We start from the raw sequence: 11358 nt of genomic DNA on the forward strand, positions 1-11358 counted from the left end.
CAGAACTTCACGCCGAGATGCTGCTAAATATGAATCCAATTAAAGTTTAAAATAAAAATTGTGGGAATACTTTTTCATTAAACCAATGAACTTACATTTGTTATGAAAGTACGAATGCTAAGTGACTAAAAATATATTTATTTCTAAGAAGTCCAAGCATGAGCGCTTTCGTTGTCTGAAAGAGATGCTGATCTGCAGTTTATAACCGAAACTTCACTGACATTTTTAATTCATAAACTGCGTTTATTGCCTTGTAAATATGAGTAGTTTTATTTCGTGGAAAATTTCTCAAGCTTCACACTATGCTTTATGAATGTACCAAAATAACATCAACAAAGTAGTACAGAGTCCACCGCTGTGGAGTAACGGTTAGCATGTCTGATCGTAAAACGGCGAGCCTGGGTTCGAATCCTGGTTGGGACAAGTTACCTGGTTGAGGTCTTTTACGGGGTTTTTCCTCAACACATCAAGAGTAAATGCTTGGTAACTTTAGGCGCTGAACCCTGGACTCATTTTGTTGGCATTATTATCTTCATCTCACTCAAACGCTAGAAAAAAGTAGCAGTTGATAATGCGTAGTAAAATAACCCAATTAAAAAAATAATATGCCTGCATAAAATTCTAAGTATTTTCCTATGTTGAAGGATTTGCCTTCCATCACTATTATAATATTTACTATCTGTTGGTACTCAGAACCTAATAGCATTATTTTAATTGCATTTACCGGTCTACCAAAGAAAAATGGCTAATTCCCGACTGGACGTGTTTTTTGAGTATTCGTTTCATAACCACAACAGGGATTTAAGTAATACAGGCTAATCCGTTTGGGTATGGATAAAACAAAAACACCGTAAAACATTTACTACTGAACTTTATTTCTTGAAACTTTGTTCATACAAAACAGAAAGATGGGAGATTCCTCAGAGCTCAACATGACCTCCATTGCGCACCCTGCACAACTCATAACGGTGATGCAATTCAGCCCATGTCCGTTGTAACATAACAGGGGTCATTTGTTGAAAAGCTTGAGGAATTTTTACTCTCAGATCATCAATGTTTCTGGATTTCTGTGAATAGACAATGTCTTTAACACAACCCCACACGAAGAAGTCAGAAGGGGTTAGATTTGGGGAGTTTGGGGGCCAAGCAATTGGTCCACCACGACCACACCACATACCACTGAAAGTACCATTTAGAAAATGACGAACCTCCCATACCCAGTGAAGGGGTGCACCATCTTGCTGGAATACAATATTCAAATTGTTGTCCTCCACAAGTTGTGGCAGCAGAAACAACTGCAACATATCCAAATAAGATACATAGAGTATTGTCTTTTCTGCAAAGAAGAATGGTCCATACACTTTATTCCGGCTCACTCCACACCATACATTAACTTTTGGACTTGATCTTTCAAGGTCGTAGAAGACATGTGGATTTTCTCTTGCCCAAATAATGAAGTTGTGGATGTTTACTCTCCCACTGACATGAAAAGTAGCTTCGTCTGTAAATATCCATTTGTTTCAGAAGCCGTCATCATCTTCAATCCGTTGGCATACCATGGATGCAAAAATTGAAACGAGCTTCATGATCCTCATCGCTTAAGGCTTGCGGACGTTGTAAGTGAAATGGGTACAGTTTCAGGTACTTTCGAACAATACGCTGACATAACGTACATTGTACATTCATCTCTGCTGACAGTCGTCTTAAATTTTCGTAGGACTCCTTGTCATGGCTTCAGAAATTCCTGCTTCTCGTACTGGGTTTCGTCTGCGACCTTCTGCATGTTTTTTTTTTTAATACACAACCTGTTTCTACAAATGTTCGATACCACATCATTGTGGAATCGTATTTAGGTACATTACGCACATCATACTCACGTCGAAGTTCCCTTTGAACTCTTTTAACACTCTCAAATTTAGCATACCAAAGAAAACATTTTTTCCCCCTGATGCTATATTTTGTACTCGCTTTAACATCTTTGGTCATATCGCGAGTTAATCTTTGGTTGAAATCCGAAGGCCTGTGTACTATTGTTGAGACTGGTTCTATTGTTGTGAACTAGATGGCGACTATATATGTATTACTGATTTGTTATGAATATGATTTCGGTGATGAATGAGGCCGGTGATATTCAGGGATGTTGTGGCCCGAATTTCCTGGCATTTGCCTTACGGTTGAGGAAAACCCCTGAAAAACCACAACCAGGAAATTCAACCCTACCGGGAATCGAACCCGGGCCCTCTGCGTAAGAGACCAGAATGCTGACCCCTACACCATAGAGGTGGTCATGAACACATTTTTTTAATAATTTATTGATCGATCAGCGCATTTAGCACTATACAGATCATTTTCTAAATAAAATATAAATATAATACATGGCACTGAATTGGTCTCCTCAATGAACAAAAATAATTGTTAAAAAATAATTATTTACATAGGTTGGTGTGATGATAAATTTTGATTATAATATGAGGTCCATTGGAAGTCGGCTCTTGATTCTGGTGGAAAATGTGGACTTCCTTCCGAAAGAGTAGTGGATGGCGCCTGGAACTTTTTCTAGGTTGTTATAGAACTTCTTAGCTTGTGAATGAATAAACTGTTTGATTGTGTCAATACCAGTTTCTCTGTGTAGTTGGCTGTTACGGACAAACCAAGGAGAATTGAGTGAAATTCGTAGGACTTTATTTTGAATTGACTGGATATGTTTAATTTTACTTATTGTGCCCGCTGCTGATTTGTAGTAGCTATTTTATTCATCTACGATTTTATTTTGCCCTTTCAGGTTATGCATTGTTGATTGTCATAATTATATGGAAACTCTCATCTTTTAAACATAATATTACCAGTAAGAAATTTCTCATACTATCATAATAGCTTTATAATAATAAGTTAATATTACCTATACACAAACATATCAGCCTGTACATATCTGTATCAGTTATCTACTTATTTGTATTCATGTGATGTTACAAAGAATAAATATATAGCCTACCAGTAACTTGTAGAGCAACTGGCTACGGATTGAGGGTCCCGGTTTATCCGATTGGTGACTGAATTTTTCTCGATGCCAAAAATTCCAGGACAATCCCGAGGTTCATTCAGCTTTCTATGAAATTGTGTACCTGTTATATTCCGTAGGTAAAAGGTGATCAGAGTGTGATGCCGACTACACCACCTCTTTCTAGTGCCGAGATCATGAAAACAAGAAGCTGTACCTCTATGTACCTATCCCAAGCTCCTTCATGGCGTGTAAAGGGAATACCTTTAATTTATTAAAATTAAGTCCTTCTTACTCCTTATCATGGAATTATGAGAAAAGATTAAGTATGTTTTATACACAACATAGACCCAAAGTTTAGTGAACTTAAAATTTGATAATTCCAGAAGATAACGTATGAGCATATAGTTATTACTCTAAGGAAAATGAAAATCCATGAACTAGCAGACTTTGCGTCTTCTGTTTCACGGTGAACAATTCCTGCAGTTGAATGCATACTTACAGAGTCACTATCACTACTGCTGATATTACACTATAACCTCCTTTTATCTTAAACAAATTGTATATTTTGCTTTACTAATATTATTCCTGCGTTCTTGAACTTCGAGATTAGTCAATTGAAATGTATTTTTTTCTACATAGTTTTACTTTGAGCAATTCGTATCTATATTCCTATGTTTACATTATACTTGTATTCTGAAATACTTACTCCACAAATTTATTACTTCATTGTCATATTTTAAATCCTCTTATTTCTTTGTACTTGCATTTTAGTGCAAAATAAATATCCATGCTTTTATGTATATGTTTGCATATCAAAATACTGATGTGCGCAATAATTTCTTCATACATTATTGTATTCTGAAATATTTTCTAATTCAATATATTGTACCTAAAAATGTCTTCGACCCAGCGATTTTTCGCATTGCAGTGACAAAAGAGAGTTACAAGTAAAGCAGAGCGCTAAGATCTCATAAAATAATCTTCAAGTACTGTGAGCTCTTGAATTTTTCAATTTCGGGGCGTTTAATCGAGTTTTTCTTCCAATATATTGACAAAAATTAGTCTCATAATTCTCAAAATCTGAAACTCAGACTTTCATACAGTGGTGAAACTCCGTGAGGTAGGAAAATATTCACTTGTCTTAATTTTCTTTTATTTCAAGAGAGTGTCTTCCTCTTTGCTACAAAATGCAACTGGTAACTTAGTGTATTTGGTCCAACTTCACACACTTTTATGAAATTTCTTACTCCAAGGATCATTCTTCTCAAAAATCCACTGAATAAGTCTCTTAGGAAGATAATATAATTTAATCTCCCATTGCTTTCTGTACATATAAAAAGAGCGTTTGTGAAATGTAGAAACTTATAAAACAGTTGAAGAATTATGGACACTACTAGAAAACATAGATTCTGTCTTAGACACAAAATTAGATGTCTAATGTTATCAACATGATGAACAATATTTAAAAGTAAACAAACTTAGAAAGCATGTAAAAATTTAAATTACTACTCCATCACTCTGAAATTTGTACAATGATAATTTCAGCGAACATTTCTGGCACAGAAATGAAGTTCTTCACAAGTGGTATGACTTCTAGACAAGGAGCTCAATGAAGACATCAAAGCAAAAGTACACAATTTAAACTATTGCAGAAAAAAATATTGCTTTCAAAACTAAGCAGTCACGTAAGTTGAGTAGAAGACCATAGGATACCAAAGAAAAGCACTTATTTAAATATAATTCCGTTGGGAAAAGGATCAAAGTAGTAGTATTTCAGAAAAAAAAAATATTGTTTTCAAAACTCAGCACTCACGTAAGTTGAGTAGAAGACCATAGGATAGCAAAGAAAAGCACTTATTTAAATATATTCCGTTGGGAAAAGGATCAAAGTAGGCCGAGGAAGTCCCGAACTGAACAGTTTCATCATACATGGCCTGAAGAAAAATATGAACAAATCATGACAATTGCTGCAACATTGTCGTCATCGTAGCATGCGGATTAGATGTTCAAAATACCTGTTCCATTAATACTAGTACTATTCTTGGTCAAGTCCTCTGCTTTGAGAAGCCTACTTCTTTTAGGTCGGTATTGGAATGCTATTGTTAATCCATTTTCTTTGGAAAAACGTTATGCCTTTCAATATTCTTTCTACAATTAACTCTTCTCTTATAATAGGATTTTTTCTCTGACTCAATTATTGTTCTATGAATCTCCTCTTCGCGGCATCTAGTTCTTGAATATTCCTTTTCCATTTGCTGCTGTTGCTACTATAGGACAGTATTGTTTTTAAATAGTATTGTGTACCTTCAACTTTGTAGGCGTATGTTTTTTTTCTGAAATTATGTTTCATTATTGATTTATTCCATTTATTTTGTTGATTCGAGGGGGTGTTCGAGGTGGTATCATTTCGGACTCGCATTCTAGAGACTCGAGTTCAAATCTCGAAGCCGCTAATTTGGGTGTGTTTTTTTTTCGGGCTTCCCCCACTCGCAACATTCTGTCCATTTTCTATATTTATGTTCTTGTTGTCTTTAGGATGTGGTCCTTGCGTCGAACTAATCCCTCACCAGGGGAGTGCCGCCGTTTTCCATGTCTTGTATGTGATCTAACAATTATTCCTCTCCTACGGGCACTGGATTGTAAGACGCAGAAAAGAAGAGGTTAAACGAATAAAGACAAAATAATCGTTGATTACTGTAATTTCACATATCTGTCATTCCTGTTGAGTGCTACCAAATTTCCTTGGTATTTTAACGCAGAAACATCTCCTTTTATTTTATTTTCAATTTATATTTGAACGTTTTACTTGTATATCTTCTTTAGCACAGAATCCTATTCCCTTTTATCTCAGAAGCGAATATTTCAATTCAGATCAGTTTATCAAATTTGTTTAGTTCATGTATGACAATTTTTACATACCCTTATCTTTTTATCATCTCTGATGTATTTTAAGTAGTTTTAAGTATCTGAAATGTTTCACTTCATGTATTTAACCACATACTTGTGAAGTGTGTTTAATAATTTATTATTTCGTAATAATGTTCATAACAACTCTCCTGTGTTTTACAAAAATATCATTTAAGATTTATTATAATTTTAAATGTAACTCTATCCATAATTCTGTGTTCTTCTGATAATCTATAAACATAAATTCAATTCCCTATCTCATCTACATCTGATCTATTAGGATCACATAGTCATCTGCGTGTAGTTTTGTCTAATTCGTAGGTGTATAGGATAACCGAATGCTTTGTTCAACAATTTTTGCTTCCTTTGAGTTAAGATATTGTCCATGTACTTGTAAAATATTTTATGTGCAACAAGCGCTGTCTCTGTGGAAATACAAAGTCTATAAGCGAAATGGAAACAAATAGGAATATAGAGTTAAGAGAGCGGATCAGCATAAAGACTATAGAAGCACGTGATCACTTCAAATGAAAATAAAGAGGACTCGTGGCAGGTGCCAGGTAACAATGTGAGATCTTGGATAACCAATAGGAAACAGAGCATACTTAAATATCAGTAGTAAACTTTCTTCAAGAAGAAACCTAGCGGACAATGAATATGAACAGCAAAATACAGGAGAACGTTAAAGAAATAGGAACAAAACATATTTGTTTTCAATAATGTGAACGTTCTGTAAGAATTTCAAGTTCTAAGCAAAACAGTTTTTTACAATATCATGGCTAATCTACACTAAGCCATAGTAGTACTATAAATCAGTGAATAAAAGACTATTGTTTTCGTAAATTAATAATATTTTCCTTGGACCAAAACTACAATATAAATGAAGTGAAAATTAGTATTTTACCGAGGACCAAATTTGTGGTGCCATGCATCACTGCAGCTATTCCATGAACAAACTTCATGTAATATCAAATCACATACTATCTGTAAATTATATCCAGATAATTGTCTCCACTTGGACTACTAACTCATCAAGTCAGCACTTTCTGAGTTATTCCTACAATTAAGAGAAGCATTTGTTGTTAAGGGGCTATCATGTTTATTTATCTAAATCTATGTTGAATAAATAGTATGATAATCCGCAACTTCGTCTAAGTCTTTTTAAATGATGCAAAGAATGGACATTACATTAAAAAGTGGCATAAGATTCATCGAATGCCTAGCATGCGTGAAATGTTTATGCTGTCCATGATTGTTATTGTGAGTATGGTTGGTTGAATCCTAAACTTGTTTGGGATTTGAAATGAGACTTTGATTTCTTCTCGGTTCTGTCATCATCCCCGTATTTAGATTTAACTACTCGTTAACTACTTCATAATTGCTTCCTCGTTGCACAACATCCAGTCCCGAGACAACAATGCAATTAATAATCGAAATGATTCATACTTCAATATGCCGCCCATAATTTGTTCGAAATTCTAATGAACAGTAGTAATATATGTCGTTACAGAGAATCAGATTTGTTTGGAAATGTATTAATACCACAATGAAGGACTTTGGAATTATTAGACTATGTTAAATTATTTATTTCTGTCTTTACACTTCCCGCGTGTATTAATAATCCCATTTGTGTATGAATAATAATGAATTCATTATTTTGCCACATTCATTTTTTCCCCTTTATGTTTCATCATGGCTGTCTGGATTCGAAACTACTTTGTTTAAAACACATCATAATGTTGAAACTTATCAGGAAGAGAAAACAAATTAGCTGGACAAGAAGAAACTGCCTACTGAAGGATGCACTGGAAGGAATGATGAATGGAGAAAAGTTTGGAGCAGAAGACGATATCAGAAGATAAACAACATTAAGAGATATGAATCGTATGCGGGGACTAAGAGCAGGGTTGCCATATGTACGACTATAGTCGTACTCATACAACTATAGTCGTACGCATACGACTATTTTGACTAATTGTACGAGGTACGACCGAACTCTATGTCGTACGCAATTTTGTACGATTATTTCACTGAAGGGAAACTATTATTTTCGAACTTATAATGTTGGTTTATAATTAGAATAAAATTGATGATTAATTAGTCCCTTTTAGACAAGTTTTCTTCATTCAGTATGTCCTTGACTAATGTGAAAGAAACATGCTTTTAAGGGAAGAAAATGGTTTGAAACTCTATCTGGTAACTATCTTGCCATCAAGTCATAATTTGTCATCTTGAGCTCTAGGTTTTACGTACACGGCGGGGTTATATCAAAGTAATACATATTTAATTTTATTAACTTCCTTGTTTGTTCCTCAAAGGAAGTCTTATCAATGAAATAGTATCGCAGTGGCATTCATAAGTCTAAACGCGCCGACATTATATAGGTGTCGGGTTTGAGTCTACTGTAGATGAATTAATTTGATATAATTTTCATTGATTGATATTAAAATATCTGCGCCGCGCCGACCAAAGATCAAATTTCTGTGACTTTAAATACAACAAAGTTGTTTCTAACCAAGCGTCATCGTGCACGCTTTATGGCGATAACAGTGTTGATGATGAAGAACTGGGTGGTGATTTGTTTCAATCCCGAATGCCATTGTGGATGTGAACAATAATTAGTAGCAAATTCTTAAAATTTGGAACTGAAATCGACTGGTAGACATAGGATTATATATATATATATATATATATATATGTTATTTTATGATTATTTAAAAACTGCGATGGTTATTTGACGTCAATGACATGAAGGTGATAATAACTCCAGTGCCGAAAGTTACCCAGCATTTGCTCTTAATGGGTTGAGGGAAAACCCCCGAAAGCAACCTATGCCAGGTAACTTGTCTCAACCAGGATTTGAATCCCGGCCCTCTCGTTTCACAATCACATATACTAACCATTACTATACAGCGGTGGACTAGAATTATATATAAGTTATGTATTAGAAAGCTGAGAAATGTACGACAATTTTATGCTGAAGTACGACAATTTTCATAAGTTGGTACGACGGTTGCGATTCCTTTATCTGGCAACCCTGACTAAGAGAGGAAAGATTGGACAATGCTGAGTTCGCAGTGAAGAACCTGCCATTGGGCAGAAACTATAAATGAACGAATGAATTTCGGGCATCCAAAGCTTACCGGAATTAACGACGTCACCGTATTAACAGAAAGTGTGACCAGGTTTCTCGAATAGTAAGCTTATGAACGTTTCAGGTTAAACGTTAAGCTGGGCCTGAGCTATCTCATTCCCATAGTTTTGGTGACAAATGGACATAATTAACGAACTAGGTAGTAAGCAGTGGCGCGTCTGTATGGTGTCCGGGGTCGTGACCCCTCTTGATCCGAAAACCCAGAGGTGAGACGCTGAAAAAACAGGCGAGACGCGGGATAGGTTAGTTTCGGGGCGCTGCCGATCCAAGTACAGTCCGAGCTGCTGCATTTCCAGACGGTAATTATTGATGTTCGTCTACGTCGGTCCACCCACCTACATGGCGAGGAAGAGAGACAGTCTCTCTCTCTCTCTATTCTCCAGTTTCCTCGCCGAAGGTCTGCTCCTGCACTTCACGTATACTCTGACCTCCCAACACTTGACCCCCAGATGTGAGCCACTCAGAAGTGCCACGCCCATTTTCTAGCGTGCCTTTATGCAGTTCTGCAGTAATCATGGGGTCCATCTGCAATTTTGTCAGAGACCGTCTTCTCACTGAAATACACCGTGTTTGATTCCGGGCACACCCTTCGATATCTGTAAGAAACGTCTTCGGAACTGACGATTTCCCACTTTTTCTTCGGTTTATCCCATCATGACATGTCTCTTTTATTAGCCGTTAAAGAGGGAATACTTGCAAACTTATTCCGGAAACGAAAAGTTGTGTACATATTCTTCACATTCCAATAATTTACAGAAATTTTAATTATCTATTTAAAGTTTATTTCAATCCCATATGATTCAAGAACACGTTTCTAGCATCATGCATATCCAGCCAAACTTTATTTTCAATTTTATAAAGCAGTACCGTAGTTTCCCCTAACTGTGGTCCACATTCTTCACATTTTTCTTTGTATATTCAGTTCTATTCATCCAGATTAAGTGAAATTTTGGCTTCGGACACTTATTAGTGCGTATTAAATAAATAATGACATATGTACATCACATATTCATTATATATGAGGTCTTGCCTACCTCATTGAATATTACACGACTACTATGAAGTAGCCAATGTGTATTAACATCGTTTAATTCGAGAAAAATTCGTTCCGGCACCGGGAATCGAGCCCGGGACCTCTCACCTCTGCGCGCTGAGTGCTCTTTCCAACTGAGCTATGCCAGGACTCGATGATACTACACATTGGCTACTTCATTGTAGTCGTGTAATATTCAATGAGGTAGGCGAGGCCTCTTACATAATGAATATGTGATGTATTAAAAATGTTAGCAGTTATCACAAACTGAGGTTGAATATGGCCATGAAGTCATTTAAATATGCGCTCCTGCATGTATGACTTACATTGTCTAAAGTGCAGGTAGTAAGGCCGTAAAGCATTACAAAGAGAGGAGTTCGGCCGGCACCGTGGATCGTGTCCCGGCATAGCTCAGTTGGAAAGAGCACTCAGCGCGCAGAGCTGAGAGGTCCCGGGTTCGATTCCCGGTGCCGGGACGAATTTTTCTCGAATTAAGCGATGATAATTGACATGTGTGTTTGAAATTATTTAATTACAAGTGTTAAAGAAATAATAAGCATTGGTACATAGTTGTATTCTGAGTTGCCCAACTATGGTCCACTCATACGAGTATATCCATGCTTTCAAGCATGAATGGACTATAGCTGGAGCTGTAATTATTCGTAAATCAATACAATGAGTTTCTAATTTAAGTCGAGCACAGAAATATTAAAAATACAGTACATGGATTCTTTTTAAGCCCAGTTGCAAAACCTGCTAACTGTAAAAAAAAAATGAAAAATAAGATAGTGCTAACCATGGTTTCAGTTCGTCATTAGCTGCGTAATAAGCCATACATTCGGTTGCAAATCCAACTCTAAGCCCTTCAAATCTAGTAAATAAAATTTCATACGGTTGCAAAAACCTGCTAAGTGTGGAGAGCGTAAGGATGCAATACCTGCTAACTGCACAATGTTATATTTACTTTTGCAATACCTGCTAAATGTCACTGAGACAACATGGCCGTATTGAGAAATACGGATGCAAAAGCTGCTATTTCGATCTCCATAAGGATTACATTGGGCATACTAAAATAACCAATAAGATATTATTAGACGCTGATAACAAAGCTGCTCTTTGCTCGTATAGTTAAATTAACTATACTGCTACATTTGAGACACCAGCTGAAAGTTTCTGCCCGTGCTTTATCAGGGACTTCCACCCTCTTATGTTAAGTGTGTTGAAGTCTTGAAGTGGTTGCTGTGATTATCTTGCAGTTTTTGG

The 11358-nt window shown here is 36.1% G+C and overlaps 1 non-coding gene across 1 annotated transcript; it reads left to right on the plus strand.

The window, feature by feature from the left end:
• The first annotated feature begins 10495 nt into the window (after positions 1–10495).
• Positions 10496–10571, plus strand: TRNAC-GCA (transfer RNA cysteine (anticodon GCA)). Its single transcript has one exon. It is a non-coding gene; the product is annotated as a tRNA-Cys (tRNA).
• Positions 10572–11358: the final 787 nt, after the last annotated feature.

The sequence above is a fragment of the Periplaneta americana genome, chromosome 16 (assembly GCF_040183065.1).
Source record: "Periplaneta americana isolate PAMFEO1 chromosome 16, P.americana_PAMFEO1_priV1, whole genome shotgun sequence".
NCBI classification, from domain to species: domain Eukaryota; kingdom Metazoa; phylum Arthropoda; class Insecta; order Blattodea; family Blattidae; genus Periplaneta; species Periplaneta americana.